This window comes from Mixophyes fleayi, chromosome 8, assembly GCF_038048845.1.
Source record: "Mixophyes fleayi isolate aMixFle1 chromosome 8, aMixFle1.hap1, whole genome shotgun sequence".
Classification (NCBI taxonomy): domain Eukaryota; kingdom Metazoa; phylum Chordata; class Amphibia; order Anura; family Limnodynastidae; genus Mixophyes; species Mixophyes fleayi.
The window spans coordinates 109,165,245-109,181,493 of NC_134409.1; the positions used below are offsets into that span (position 1 = coordinate 109,165,245).

Sequence of the window (16,249 nt, forward strand, 5' to 3'; positions counted from 1 at the left end):
AGAGACACTAGGGTCAATTTTGATAGCAGCCAATTAATCTACTAGTATGCTTTTGGAGTGTGGGAGGAAACCGGAGCACCCGGAGGAAACCCACGCAAACACGGGGAGAACATACAAACTCCATACAGATAAGGCCATGGTTTGGAATTGAACTCATGAGCCCAGTGCTGTGAGGCAGAAGTGCTAACCACTAAGCCACCGTGCTGCCCATACATAGAAAATTTAGTAGAGGGGTCCTTGCAGGAACAGCAGTTTTTCGTGATTGCTGTTCCTGTTGAAGTTTTTTTTAATAAATACACACAATCTTTCAATCCTTATCTTTGCTATAAGGATTGAAAGGGATTGTGTTAAAAATGCTCTCTTTAATAAATATGCCAGAGTGTTTATTGAAGCATAGGCTGATATCCCAATAAATGTAATACCTTATATTCAAGGTACTTTTAAACCTAGATATCCCTGCCCATGCAGCAGAATGGTGGTGGCAGTCTGATATGGGGGACATGCTATTTGGTAGCAACTCACCCCTATCCCCTGACATCTCGGGAACAATCCATTTTTCTGCAATCAGGGGATTTTTTTAAACTTGGTGCACTTTTGTAGAGGTAGGTAGTAGCGTACAAGGTTAGAGTGATAGATTCAGGTTAGGGGAAGTTGTCCCCTAACCTGTGCTCCTTCAAACAGGCACTCAAAACCCATCTCTTCCTTAAAGCCTACCAGCCTTCCACCTAACTCTCTCTCTATGCTCGATCTCATCTCCTGGCTCCTCCTCTGTAGAGTTGAGCGCTTGCTCCCCTCCTCTGACTCCCTTTGTGCCGGCTGTCTGTTTCCCCTCCCTTTAGGATGTAAGCTCTTATGAGCAGGGCCCTTCTCCCTCCTGTCTCTCTACCTTCTCTTCTGCTCCAACTCCATTATATTTGCTTTGCCTGGAGTCTCTGAAGTCTTGGTATTACTCGTTTATTGTTCTGTACTGTTATTCCCTGTACTGTCCATTGTGTGTACTGTGTTCGGCGCTGCGGAAACCTTGTGGCGCCTTATAAATAAATAATAATAATAATAATAACAACAGTAGGAAAATGGTCTAATATCTGTGTGTTGGGTATATCTCCTGAATCGCGGGGGTCTGGATACTGGATGCCTGCCGTTTCGCTTCTCAGAGGGAAAAAGAGAGTGAACATATAAATATTATTCAGAATGGAGTTCTTTTTCTAAAATAGTAATTTCCATGAGTAAGGAATGTAAGGCAGATATTATCACAGTATTTCTTACTTTCACTTTTTACTTCCAAAATATACAGTGTTCAGTCTCTCATTTACTGGCACAAAGTTTCCAGTGGGAAATTCTGTTTGCTTGTAACACATGAATACAGTAAAGAGCTTCACCTGTGAGAGTGGTGCATGTAAAAAGCTCTGAAGTGCCCCATGTGTAACAAGAGGACAAGGTTTCTGGCTGAAAAAAGCATTAAGAACTCTAGCATGACACCAGTCATCAATATATTTTTCCGAAGCACATATATGCCACTGGTAGAGGCTGGCTAGCAAATTTTAGCTTGGTGGGAAGACTCTGCTTAGCAGCCTATTAGGAATATTTTAAAGGTAAGAAAAGACACTATACCGGCGGTTCCCAAAGTGTGCGCCCAGGGGTGCCGCGGCGCTGTCACTGGGGTGCCGCGGGCCAGCCCTAGAAAAAAGAAAGCAAACAGAAACTTACCAATCCGCGCGGCGCTAGGACCTTGCAGCCTCCTCTCTCCCGCAGCTGTCACTGAATATCGACGTCGGTGACAGCTGCGCGAGAAAGGAGGCTGCAAGGTCCTAGTGCCGCGCGGATTGGTAAGTTTCTGTTTGCTTTCTTTCTTTCTATAGCTGGCGCCTGGCGCGGGGCAGAGGAGGAGGGCAGAGGAGGGGGACAAAGGGCAGAGGAGGGGGACAGAGAGCAGAGGAGGAGGGCAGATGGCAGAGGAGGGGGACAGAGGGCAGAGGAGGAGGGCAGATGGCAGAGGAGGAGGGACAGATGGCAGAGGAGGGGGACAGAGGGCAGAGGAGGGGGGCCGATAGCAGAGGAGGGGGACAGATGGCAAAGGAGGGGGACAGAGGGCAGAGGAGGGGGACAGAGAGCAGAGGAGAGAGACAGATGGCAGAGGAGGGGGACAGATGGCAGAGGAGGGGGACAGATGGCAGAGGAGGGGGACAGAGAGCAGAGGAGGAGGGCAGATGGCAGAGGAGGGGGGCAGATGGCAGAGGAGGGGGACAGATGGCAGAGGAGGGCAGATGGCAGAGGAGGGGGGCAGATGGCAGAGGAGGGGGACAAATGGCAGAGGAGGAGGGCAGATGGCAGAGGAGGGGGACAGATGGCAGCGGAGGGGGACAGAGGGCAGAGGAGGGGGACAGAGGGCAGAGAAGGGGACAGAGGGCAGAGGGGACAATGTGAGAGAGGGCAGTGTGCCTGGATGCAGAGGGGGCAGTGTGCCTGGTTGCAGAGGGGGCAGTGTGCCTGGTTGCAGAGGGGGCAGTGTGCCTGGATGCAGAGGGGGCAGTGTGCCTGGATGCAGAGGGGCATTTTTGCATACAACTAAATAAGTATTTCTGTCGTGACCTAAATACTTATTACAATTTTTTGACCCAACTACTTCTAAAACAGGACTGCTCAGTAATTATTTTGGAGGGGTGCCTTGAAAAAATTTGGAGACTCTAAGGGTGCCGCGAACTGCAAAAGTTTGGGAACCACTGCACTATACAATTAGATGACTATGTGATGCATATTACAATGTAACTCTTCATGTCCAAAAATAATATTAATTTCATTGTGGTCGTCAGATTTACGATGCTCATAATTCCGACAACAGTTGAAGTGGCAATAAAACAACGATTATAGCGACATATACAAAATGCAGACCTAAAAAGTGACAGCCATGATTGCTGACATCCCTGGGATAAATAGCGACAGCAGTAAATGCAGGCAGTATGACTGACAACACTTAAAACGGCGACAGTTACATTGGCGGCATTAAGGAGGCAATGAGAGGACCCGCCGGCTGTCTAATCTACAAGCCAGGTTTGTGTGTCCTGGTGATCACATCATATCCCCACCCACCTTGCAGGCAGTCAAATGCTTTTGCAGGATAATTGCCTGATCTCTCAGAAGTCTGAGAGGTCTTCCCACTAATTTGGGGGTCTACTAGACAGTCCGGAAAAGTAGGCAACTATGTATAACCTACAATAATCTGCCACAACATACACAACCTACACTACAAAATAGCCATACACAATACTGATACTCAAACTATACTGACACCTACAATATGCTACTACCCAGGGCCGTAGCTAGGGCTGTACGACAGTAGAGACCGCCCAGGGCGCAACGCTGAAGGGGGGCACAATTTAAGAATATTTCAGGTTAATTTGGTTAATATTGAGATTGAGGGCTAGGGGGCAGCATTTGTCTTTCCCACCCCAGGCGCTAGAATTCTAAATTACGGCTCTGCTACTACCTACACAATACTAACACACTACACCAGTGTTTCTCAAACCCCGTCCTCAGGACCCCTAACAGTTCAAGTTCATGTTTTCCAGGTGACAAAGAAAATAATTATACCAACAGTGGATCTGTGTCAATAATGAATACACCTGTGCTAAATCAAGGAGACATGGAAAATATGCACTGTTAGCGGTCCTGGGGACCAAGTTTAAGAAGCACTGCTCTACACCATGCTGAATCTGCTCAATGCTTCCACATAACCTACAAGTCAACCCACAAACTATGGACCTGTGCTCTTTTATAACTTACATATTACTAACTCATCACCATGTTACAAAGCATCAATCTTCCTCACACATCAAGCTGTTTAATTACTACTATGGGAAAAATAAACTTGAAATTGTTTTCTAATTACTGTTATATATGTATTCCTCTTTACACTAAAACCTTCCAAAAGATAACAACTTTGTACGTCACATTTATATCTTTCCTCCCTGTCACTGAGTGGACATTTCTATTGAAATGATTTCTTGGCCACTGTGGGCGGCACTTAAAGTATCGGAGGAGGGGACAGTGGGTGGGCGTGGTTTATGTCAAATAATAGTACTTGTTCACAATTCGAGATCCACCTATCAGCGAACGAGGGCGGGGCTTTCTTACTGTCTCTCGCAGTTGGCAATGGGGCGGATCTAATGACGAAGGCGGGGTGAGCCATCAATAGCTACACGGGGAGAGGTCTTGGGCAGGGGGCTGGGCAGCAGGTTAACTCTTCAGTCGTTGTGTCCCGAACATCCCCGTTCTTGTAGTGATGTTTACCAATGGACGCGTCCACCCCCTCCATGCGCCACTCTGAGCTCCTGGGACGGTGAAGCTCGGGAGTGACTGAGTCTCGGGATCCTCTGCTGCAATCACCGCTCTCCAGTCCGCACTCGGGATATGTGCTGATTCTTCCGGACACTTTTCTCCAGAACTTCAGAGCCGCGGTTTAGGTAAATGTCACTGACAGCGGGAAGGTTGTGTCGGAGCTGCTCATACTTCTCCTGGTTCTTGTGAGCTCTTGGAGTTCATAGGAGTGTTCTTGGGATATCGCAGGAAACAATCTTGGTGTCTGGAGGTCTAGTATAGTGCGGGGTTAAGGGGGGTTGGTGTTGCGCTGGGGTTCAAGGTTGGGTGGTTTTGGGGTTCAAAGGGGCTTGGTGTTGGGGTTCAAGGGGGGAGTGTTGGGGTTATGCAGGGGTTCAAAAGTGGGGTTGGGGTTATGCAGGGTTGAAAAGTGGGGTTGGGGTTATGCAGGGGTTCAAAAGTGGGGTTGGGGTTATGCAGGGGTTGAAAAGTGGGGTTATGCAGGGGTTGAAAAGTGGGGTTATGCAGGGGTTGAAAAGTGGGGTTATGCAGGGGTTGAAAAGTGGGGTTATGCAGGGGTTGAAAAGTGGGGTTATGCAGGGGTTGAAAAGTGGGGTTATGCAGGGGTTGAAAAGTGGGGTTATGCAGGGGTTGAAAAGTGGGGTTATGCAGGGGTTGAAAAGTGGGGTTGGGGTTATGCAGGGGTTGAAAAGTGGGGTTATGCAGGGGTTGAAAAAGGGGGTTGGTGTTGCGCTGGGGTTTGGAAGTGGGGTGGTTGATGAGGGAATAGACTTGGAGATGAAAGATTTTGGGTATGTGGAACACTTCCACTTGGGGGAGCATTTGTGTATATATTTTTTTCTTAGTTGTTTGGTTTATATTTGGAACACCTCACTCAGAAAGAAAAACAAAAGTCAATAGAGGAACAACTTGTTCAGGGAGTAATGCAGTTGTCACTGATATTTTCTGTAGCTAACTGGGGGTTGATTTAATTAAGAGAAGATCAATACATTCATTGGGTAGATTAAGGTCCAGCCTTTGCTCTTGCAGACTTTCTAGCCATTACATTTTATTGTTGCATGAGCTTATTTTCCCTTTCTGTGTTTCTGACTGTCTTGCATTAAACAATAGTGATAGTGTATATTCATGTTAAAATAAGAAAAAAACAGATTTCTCCTGGTCAGATTCTGACTCTATTTAAATTACCAATGAAGAAAAAAAAAAAAACACAAGAAAACCTGATCCTAATTTCCATTTGTGCTGTGTGCTTCTCAGTGAAAGTTGCACAACTCCAAAGAATTTGCAGCGTCCAAATGTTATTTTTCAAGCACAGCATTTATGTGCCAAGATCTAACCCAGTGTGTAAACATATTTAAATCTACTGGGTGGAAGAAGAGTCAGTTGGAATGATTGCCTTTTTTTTTTTTTTTTTAACAGAAAATGTGTTTGTGTTTTTTTTTTGTTTTTTTTTTTTGTTCCCCCCCCCCTTCCCACAGGGCCTTTCAGTTTTTAACACTATGCTTGCTGAGTTGTCGGTGGGCAGCCTGTATGGGTAAAGTGGTGCCCCCTTTATCAATTGCTGATGTTCTCTGCCCTGCTATGTAATCCATGCCCTGTCAGTTGAGCTGATTTCACTCTCGGTCGAATATTCATTACTCTTTGCCAAGCTGCCTGTTTTTCTGGCTAGCATTGGTACTTCCTGGATTTAATTTGCATATGCTTCTCCCCCCCTCCTCCCTCTATGTACAACAGTCCTGCTTTAGAACTTGTTGGGATTTATCTATAAACAAGCTGCAGCTGGGACACAATCTTAAATGGATGATATTTCTTGCTGAGATCTTTTGTACAAGCTCTAAGTCATCATGTTTAAATAGTGTCACAATTTCCTAATAGAAGAAAGAACACGGATGATATATAATTACACACATATACAGGTATCTCTACAAAATTATGTTTGGTCATATGTATGTATAGAAGCAATCGCTAGTTCTGTACTATGAGCCACTATGTAGTCAGTAGGTAGCATGTCAAATGCATAATGGCTTGTGTGCTCATTAAGACAGAGTACATTTCTGTTTGGCAAATCACTATGTACAGATTTGCTTTGCATATAATACAGCTTAGTAACCATTGTTTCAAAGAGTGTCCCTTTAAAACATGTTCTGTGCTGCTTGGAATGTATTATCCCAGCTATTTTGTATGCTATAGTCAATCTCTTTATTCTAATTTGTCCGTTTTGCCAACTTTTATATAACTTTTTTTTTTATATATGCAGTCCCTTTTTTACTTTGTTTAAGTTTATAGAAATGTAGTGTTTTCCCTATTGAATTTAATACCAGTAAATCTCTCGGAAGTGATCAAATTCCTTTAGTCTTTGAAATGTCAAATTGGTACTACTAGGCAACCTTTATCAGGGTGTACTCATGCAAAGGAGAGACTTCATTTTGCTGTAACAGTATCTTTTGCTGGGCTCCTAGTATGGCACAGACAAGTGTCATAGATAGGGGGAGGGGTCCTAATGTTCTGTAGAGAACTGACGAAATCCTGTGTAAGTGACCTGGGTTGTTACCAATTCTGTATCTGGTGTATATTTGGAAAGTTGTCGTTTTATTTTTTATTTTTTTTGTGTTATGTTTTTTTGTGTTATGTTTTTGTGTGTTGGTGAGACAGTACAGTATGGATTTTGGAGAGACTGAAAAGTAGAATACAGTCACCAAAGAGACCGTGTTCATGTCACTTACTTAAATACTATATATTTTAGGGTATAATTGTGTTGAATGTCAAGTATTTATTGAATTTACCTGTTGCGTGAAAACTGCTCAAATTTGAACCTTTGTTTCTTATTTGACATTATACAACTGTGTCTGAGTAGTATCTGAATTTTCCGATTATTTCCAAGATATTTGTTTTTTTTTGTGTGACCGCTCAGTCTCTTCCATGTGAATACTACATTATAGAGGCAATCTATGGCTAGCATAATATTTGAGTTGGCTCCTTGTATTAAATGCACAGAACTGAACTTATCTATTTTTATATAAGCAAAAACAAACAAAATGTCCTGGACAGTAGAATTTTGGGAAGGTGGACCTCCCCCCCCCCCCCCCCCCCCCCCCCCACCCCACCTTAAATATAACTATTTCCGAATCTTGACATCTATTTGACAATATACATTTTTATAGTCCATTTTCCCATGCAAAGCAGCATATTGTACCCAGGAAATAGTATGACATGTTCTACAGAATGGGGCACCGTGAGTTTCGGCTATTGAGCGTTGTGTTGAAGACCCTGTACAACCGACTGCTGATAAGTTACAATTAGTGCATTCTTCTTGCACAGGAAATTATATATGTATACTAGAAGATACTCCTATAGGAAAGAACATTTTGTAGCAAAGTATACATTCTCTCCCAACTCCTTCAGCATTACATCCTGTTTCTTTTGTACCTTCACAACTGCTAGCTTCCTTGGCCTGATTATGCCCCGATAGGCTATATTAGGACAGTGGATGCTGTACATTATTCTGGTAATCTCAGGATAGTCCTCATACACTGTATGTTGGTAATTACGTTAAAATGATTGTAAGCCATGCAACTGCTTTGTCATGTATGTTCTCAGAAAATATATATACATGTCCAGGCATAGAACACTGCAAAACAGCATGCACAAAAAAAAAAATATATATATATATATATATATATTTTTTGTGCATGCTGTTTTGCAGTGTTCTATGCCTGGACATGTACCTAGCCCACAATTTATCTCATGGTTATACACCAGACAGGAATGTGAAACGATTTTACAATTTTGTATTTGTTGTAATCCCCTTCTCTTGCCTGGTTTCGGTGACTTGCTAGCAGCATTTGTCATATGTACTTCAGGCATGGTATATGTATCTTCTATACCAGCCATATAAATATTTCTTAAAAAGTGCCTGGTATTGCTATAAGAACATAGTCTGTGAAAACTTGTAGCCAGATAACTGCAAACAAGTGCTGATAGTATCGCATAGCAAAAAATGAGAACCAATGTTTAGTTACGCTGGTTTACCACATAGTGTTTACACCATTTATCACTTGCAAATTGTTTCCAGTGATAACAGATTAGGCAATTGTGTGCTTTTAAATATGTACAGGAGTGGGGAACTGGTATGAGCTCGAATCATTCTACAAATATGATTACGTGTAGATTAATGGGGTATATAGTATGATGCGTTGGACAGAAGGAGTCACATGTCTTGTGAGTGCTCTAAAGCTGGGATTCATCTAATACAGTGGATTCCAAACTTTTTCAGTTCAAGGCACCCTTAGGGTCTCCATAATTTTTTTTCAAGGCACCCCTAAGCCAAAATAATTACCAAGTATCCCCCCACCTTGCTTACCACTGGTCCTGGCCGAGGCACCCCTGTGAGATCGCTGAGGCGCCCCAGGGAGCCTAGGCGCACAGTTTGGGAACCACTGGTCTAATGGATGTAGTTGTTTGTTTGTTTTTTTTCAGTGATAATACTATAACGGTCTAAAGCTGGGTACACTCTGCAGAAAATGTCTCTGGATGCGATCTCGTTAATGAATTTACCAACGACTGAAAGTCCCGATCAGCATGCCGATTTATACATACACAATTTACCTTCAGATCTGTGCTCCTCATCTCTCACAACCATCTGCCGAAAAGATCGTAAACTCTATGAAGATCTGCCTACACTGCTGGTCATTAGGACATGCACACTTCCGAATTTTCCCAACATCTTTCCATCGTTGATACTGATTTTTAGTTGGCTTATAAAATAAAATCAAACGATACAATGTCCTTTTTGGTACGATAAAACATGATTGTGGGAGCGTACACAGTAATGCAATATCAGATCTGTCGTTTATCGTGTGACTGGCACGATAGTTGGATGAAAATCCTGTAGTGTGTACCTAGCTTAATGCTTAACCCTTACTTAACACACACACACAGCGCTACCCTGTTCAGCTGCAAGCACAGTCTGATCTTGTCCCAGTGAGCAGTTTCTGCCATTATGTTTGTGATTATCACTTTGTGTAATTGGTGGTTTTGATGAAAATTACTTGTAATGCTAGCGGAATTCTGTGTAAACTGTGCCGCTATGAAGGTGTATACAGCTGGGCACCACAGTAAGGCTTTCAGTACCCGTTGGTATACTAACGTGAAGTCTCTTAGAATTGTTAATTTTTGCTACAAGCTCTTCTGATTACTAGTTTCCACATTGTCCGATACATGGTGTGGTATAGTAAGAACAACTTTGTTTATTGTTATATTACCACACTTTTGTCCTTCTGTTGCGCGTGTGTATATTTCATAAGACTAGGTGACCATAAATAATAGCTGTTGCAATATGATGATATACTGGGAAAACAAGCTCTTTTGAAAAATAGTTTTGTTGATAAAATGAGGGTCGTCACCTTGTTTTTATGGATGCATTGTTCAAGATACTGCTTGGTAATACCAGGGATGTTTTACTACCAGCTGCACAGGCATTATACCAGCAACTTGTGAAATGTGGGCAATCAGTGTATCCTCCACGACGTTGTGCTGTAGTTATGAGTGTCCCACCGCCTAGATAGACTATATGGTGCTGTGTATTATACATTGTCTTCATTGTCATATTAACACGCACTTCACACTTCATCTAGTGGCACAATGCATTTCATTTTTTTATTTTTATTTTTTTTTCTGTTCCCGTTAAGTTCTGGTTTACATAGCTTAGAAGTCTTGGTAATTGTTACAGTGGACTTTATGGCAGGAGACTACAAGCCAGATGTGGATGTTTCCATTTCTTAGGAGCAACAGCTGATTAAAACTCATGTACTTTCCACGGGACACGTGCTTTGGATGTTGTCCTAAGTAAACATTATGAGCTTGGCCTTCTTGTGCAGAAGAGACTGCATAGGGTATACAATGAACATTTCACATTTGTTTAACTGTTCATCGAGGGTTTCTCTTAAACTGCCTCATCCCCGCTATCTGTTTTGTAGAGTTGGAGGGGGAAGCTGCTTGGTGCCTGGACATGTCCCTATACCCAGGGCACTAATAAGACCTCGCAGCAGCTTTTGTCAACCTCCCCAGGCAGGCAAACCTCTGCAGTAGCACTTTGATTAATGTCAGACCCGGAAGATAAGGTCAGCAGTTGTAATTGTTCCCATAATGAACACTGTCATTTAGAATACTCACATTTTTGTAATTTTTGCCCCTCCCCCCTTTTTTAATATATAATGACGACTACTACTAATTATACATATGACATCTTGTTCTGTTATAATTGCGTGTTTTAACCACAGTTCCATAGTATGACAGGCAATTTGATGATGAACGGAGTTAATTACACAGCAAAGTACGTCACTGGGACAGAAAAATATCTCTGGAGCTGGGTGTAGTCACCAATTGCTAGAAATCTGTGCTGTCATTGGCTGTTAGTGCTACGGCTGTTTCCCTTACTGGCAAATTATAGCACTATTAAACAATAACTGCATATGTTTTATAATGGGTCTATCTATTTTATTATCTTAATGATCCTTGTTAAATATTTATGGAAACAAAAGCATCCATGTCCGTTTGGTTTGTATCTCTTAACACTGGGCTCTGTAAATCCCAAGAACACCGCAGCCAAGATGTCTTAATAAAATAAAACCACTACTGGTGCCTAATTTTTGGGATTCAATTCTACTGAGTTCAATACACACCTTCCATGACTCCAAAAAAGATTCTGTTGGCTTTTATGTTAGTTGGCTCCTGAATGCTACATTATTAAGTCCCCACCACTGTTTCGATGTAAGATTATGGTTTGTGCGTTTTTTTAAGGCATGCTGACATCCTACTGTCTTTAGGGGGAAAATATATATATTAGAATTATAAACTATTTTAATATCGTAATGTAAAATATGGGGACATTCTGCTAAATTCTATGTACTTTGAATTGGAAAGAATCCTGTACTTTGCATGCCTCATTTGATCTTGTCGTCCTGTATTTTAGCCAAAAATTCTTCCTATAGAATAATAAACCCATTAAGCTGGCACAATTCTACAGATGTAATGTTTGTTGTTAGGCAGCCTCAATGTGCTAAACATTATTCTGCCACAAGGTGATCCTTAAGGACTGATTTTGTCAGCTGCTGGCCTGTGTTTATACTGTAACAAAGTGTGATTATAACTTGACCTTGTTACAAGTCACTAATTCCCAGAAATTGTATTTAATTCCTGTCTTCCGTGGATTTAAAGAAACTTAAAACCCTCTGAAAGTAGAGCTTTTATTGTATGGTGCATGAGAAGCGCATTTTAAAAATAGGACAAACAGGAGTCGATGGTGCTGTACCCACTATTGCGTTATTAAATTTTAACCAAGCCGTTAATATTTTAAAATGCAGCCTTGCCTGTTATAATATACTCCTGTTCCCTCCACTAATCACCTGTAAGATTTCTTAGGAGTCTTCATTTGTACAGTAGAGTCAGAGGAGGATCCTGTGTGGGCACAGTGCGCTATGTCTTCGGACAGCAGGTCGGCATGAACAAGATCGCTGCCATCTGTCCAAAAAGTAAGGTCTGCATGCTAGGGAGCACGTGGCAAGTCCTTCAAAAAGAGGAGGAATGTTAGGGCAGCACGGTGGCTTAGTCATTAGCCTCAGAGCACTGGGTGCTTCACAGCGCTGGGGTCATGAGTTTGATTCCCAACCATGGCCTTATCTGTGTGGAGCTTGTATATTCTCCCTGTGTGCTCCCGTTTCCTCCCACACTCCAAAAACTTATTAGTAGGTTAATTGGTTGCTATTAAAAATTGCAAATAAAAGAAAAATGTTGTCCAGCGCTCTGACACAATATATAACAATCATTGTCAGCATATACATACAGGAGAATTTTGTGCACAATATAGCTATATTGGGGTTAAGCTCACAGCCAACCTTTGCTATTAAAAATGGACCTTAGTGTCTCTCAGGTGTGTGTGTGTTAGGGAATTTAGACTGTAAGCGCCAATGGGGCAGGGAATGTACAGTGCTGCAGAATTACAATTGATCTAAATGTACACACACATATATACCCAACATGTTTTAAAAACTGCATGTTAAAAACCAATTTAGCGCAAACCTCATAATATTTCAATTTCACATTGAATCACAAATATTAATTCATGGTGAAAAGTCTCTTTATTTACAATATACAAAACCCTGCAATGGCCTAGATTGATTTCAGAATCGAATTTCCCTCTAGATGCCAACAGTAAACAGTGCTCATTGTTTAGCTTTCAGCCTTGGTAGTAATGTTTTTAGGATAATTTCTTTAGAAATAGAACCCACACAGTTCCTCTTTACATTCTGTTTGTACTACCGATTCTGTCAACTGAAATGATGTCAGTAATTGCACAATCTGACCTGTGTTTAATGCAGAGCCAGGTCTCCTTTCCCAGTGATTGTATCTGTTGCCCCATTACCAGGCATAATGTAAGAAGGACAAAGGAGGTACAGCTAAAAATGTCATTGTATTGGAGAAAATATTTACACTTTTGAAATGATTTTGGTTAACCTTATTTCTTTCTAGGTGTTATACATCTGAAAGAGTATAGACCATAAATGCATACATATAGTCTCTTGTCAACAGCTTGTGTATGCTATTGTTATATTAACCATAGGGAAGAATTTCCATAATCTTACAAACATTTATGCTTTCCAAACGCACTGCAGAGTAAGTGACCCACTTGAATGGGGACATTCTGATAAATTTTGGTTTACTATTTCAAATCATTGTGACCGCTTATGGGTAGCAAAGCGCGGGACTGAAGAACATCGATGCCAGTGGATTCCAAACGTTTTCAGTTTGAGACACTTAGGGTCTCCATAATTTTTTCCGGAGGCATCCCTAAGCCAAAATAATTACCAAGTAGCCCCCCGCCTTGCTTACCATCGGCCCTAGCCGCGGCACCCAGTTTGGGAACCACTGGTCTAGGCCATTCGTCGCTGCCGTGTGGAACAGGCGGTTGTGCTGACCTTTCAGTGGTCTTCGTAGTGTTTTTGTTTATAGAGCCGACCACCTTGAATTTCATCTATGTATCAGGTTAGTCCATGATTGCGTGTGGTGTCTCATAACTAGCTTGACTAGATAGCCTCAAGTTAACCTTTTGTTTATGCCACGTGAATGCTTCATGCTGGTGCTGTGGACTCCGAGGGCTTTTAGAGGCTGGTTAGAAATCTTCACCTGGACAAACCATGTTCCGGTGCAGGGGGTGCAAATGCTTTTTTAATTTATTGCATGCTGGGAGAACACTGCCTGTTTTTCGTGTAACACTATGATTTTAGAGGTGAGTTAGGATGTGCATTACCTCCCAACTCTAAATATGTCCATACAGTTTAATTTAAATTCAGTGATATCGGAGTCTTAGTAACTTGATATACTTTGTTCTCCTAGGTAATGGTTCAGCCCACAAAATGGCTGCCACCGCTGTATATAGGTGACAGTTGCTCTTTAAAGACACACATCTGGGGCCATATTTACTAAACTGCGGGTTTGAAAAAGTGGAGGTGTTGCCTATAGCAACCAATCAGATTCTAGCTGTCATTTTGTAGAATGTACTAAATAAATAACTAGAATCTGGTTGCTGTAGGCAACATTTCCACTTTTTCAAACCCACCGTTTAGTAAATCTAGTCCCTGGTCTGTTTAATACTTCTTCCTTTCTAATTTACAGTGACCAGAAAGGACCGTGTAAGAATAGTATTAATGGAAGTATTTTTTGTTGATTTAGCCCTGATAGCAAGACTTAATTTTGTTTTCACTTTCTATAATAAATTGGATGCTTTGTATAGTATGTCATTTTATTGTGGTCACTTATGCGTTGCGTGTTTCACAGCCATACATGTGGACAACCTATGCAGCATGGCGTAGGGATCATTAGATCTAGGTTTGCGTTCGTCATTTGAAAGGCAATCTCCTGTCCAAGCGCTACAGGTGCTGACTGCAGTGTCCTTGCGTGTTTACTGACAAGCCTGCTGACTGTAGGAAAACTAAATTACCTCCACAATTGCAGCTTAATCTCAAAACCTCTTCAAGTTTAATAAACTTCTGGAACCTCTACTTATCATGATTAGTAAATAAAAAAAAAAAAATGAGTGACCCTAACATAAATCTACTTCTGAAAAATAAAAAAATACATTTTATGGTAGGTCAGAACATCATAATTGGTCCCGAAGACCAGCCACAAGTGTCTTTACCAAAACTGGTAAATGTTACTTTCTCCTTGGGCTATGCACAGCTTTTCAGAGGAGGAAAGGATGTTCTGAAAAAATGAAACCTTTAGCATGCATACAATTGTGTAGTGAAGTAATCCACTGGACCCACTGACGGCAATAGGTGGGTTCAAGGTGGGAATGAACACTTACTGGACAGATGGGAGATCTGCTAGATCTATGTTATTCAGAAAATCAGGACATCTGCTCCCTAAACTCCTTCCAACTGTCTTCATGACTTGAGAAGCGGTTCTGCTGAATTGATAAGATCACAGAGATCTAAGTGACAAGCTGGACGTTGTAGAGATGTTTCTCAGGCACCCAAATTTAGCTCTCTGTAGAAATCACTTACAGGTACAAAACTTCAATGTGAAAATCCTGAAACTACTGCAGACGCACAAAACACCCCTTTGTGTGACTGCTAGGCCTCTCGCTGCTGTTTTTAGCTATCCCGCCCTGTCTCAAGAGATCCGTCACTGAAACGTTGACTGCTTCAAAGGTTAAACCTCTCACTGCTGAGCACATTTAAAAAAAAAAAAAAAGTTTTGTTCTGCCTTATTATTCGGGATCTTGGTGATTTGTGTTTATGTAGAGCAGCTCACAATTTCTTTTATTTGTATTAAGTTATGTGGGATTTTTTTTATGGGCATTGCTGTTTTGTTGCTTGAAAGTTGATATATTTATTTAGACTGGAGAACAAGAGTTGCATTGAAACTATTTTCAGAATTAATTGTGGCGCTGCCTACTCTGGATGAAACGGTGAAAATTTCAAAGTTTCTGAACCATCTTTTCCCCAACTCGCTAATTGCTTGTTTTTTCTAGACACACACACACACACACACACACACACACACACACACACACACACACACACACACACACACACACACACACACACACACACGTACGTCATCTCGTGCTTTTCAGTGCGACAGATTAGCTGTCTTGGTTTGTGGGAAACGTCTGTGACTTTGGCATTAGAGCAAAATGTACTTATGGTCCCTTTTGTTACGTTTGATCCACTCTTTACTTTGCTTCCTCAATATTTGTTTTGGCTTGTTAACAATTAGATTTCTTCACTATTATCAGAAGACTTAATTACTTTTTGTGCTTGAGATAAAGGTTTCATGTTGGGAAAAGTGCACTGACGGGATAGCCTTCTTGTGCTTGCTGTCCAGCCGTCAAGTTTAATGTATAAATGAGCATTAGCATCCATTCTCTATCTTCAGTAATATTAAAAACATGCACAAATTTGTATATTGTGGAAAACCAATCTTAAAAACCTTTTTTTAAGGGAGTTATAATGTTGATGTTGCAAAGAAGAGCAAATTGTACTTATTTGACGTTCCTACTTGTCAGAACTACTTTCTTTGAGACAGTCCCATATGGCTAGTCACTGGCTTTGAGCAATACATAAATGGTGTTGTTAGTATGAGTTAGTCACATAAATATTTCATTTAATTTTCTTTCTACTACCTAATTTGTCTATTAACACAATTAAACCAAACCTTTCCGTTGCTAAGGACATTTCTTTATTTTAAAGCTGCCCTCCCAGAATGTGGGAAAAATCTCCCTACTGAGGGCACCCCTCATTAGAGCACAGGGGGCTCCTCGTCTCGCAGCCCAGGCCGAAGACGGGGGGGTTCGACTGCTGTTTGTCGCTGTAGAGAGGGAATATGACCCTATGGACAAGTAAAGATGCCGCAATCA

The 16,249-nt window shown here is 41.7% G+C and overlaps 1 protein-coding gene across 7 annotated transcripts in view; it reads left to right on the forward strand.

Annotated features, from left to right (window-relative positions):
- The first annotated feature begins 4,215 nt into the window (after positions 1–4,215).
- The window catches only part of RAF1 (Raf-1 proto-oncogene, serine/threonine kinase), a 62,381-nt gene continuing 50,347 nt past the window's right edge, over positions 4,216–16,249 (forward strand). For 3 of the 7 annotated variants that reach the window (XM_075183147.1, XM_075183149.1, XM_075183154.1), the window contains exon 1: positions 4,217–4,460. The gene's annotated coding sequence lies outside the window, so the exon portion shown is untranslated. Of the gene's footprint in view, positions 4,461–6,081; positions 6,249–16,249 lie in introns of those variants that run through there. The other 4 variants (XM_075183152.1, XM_075183153.1, XM_075183150.1 and 1 more) reach the window with 3 other exon arrangements.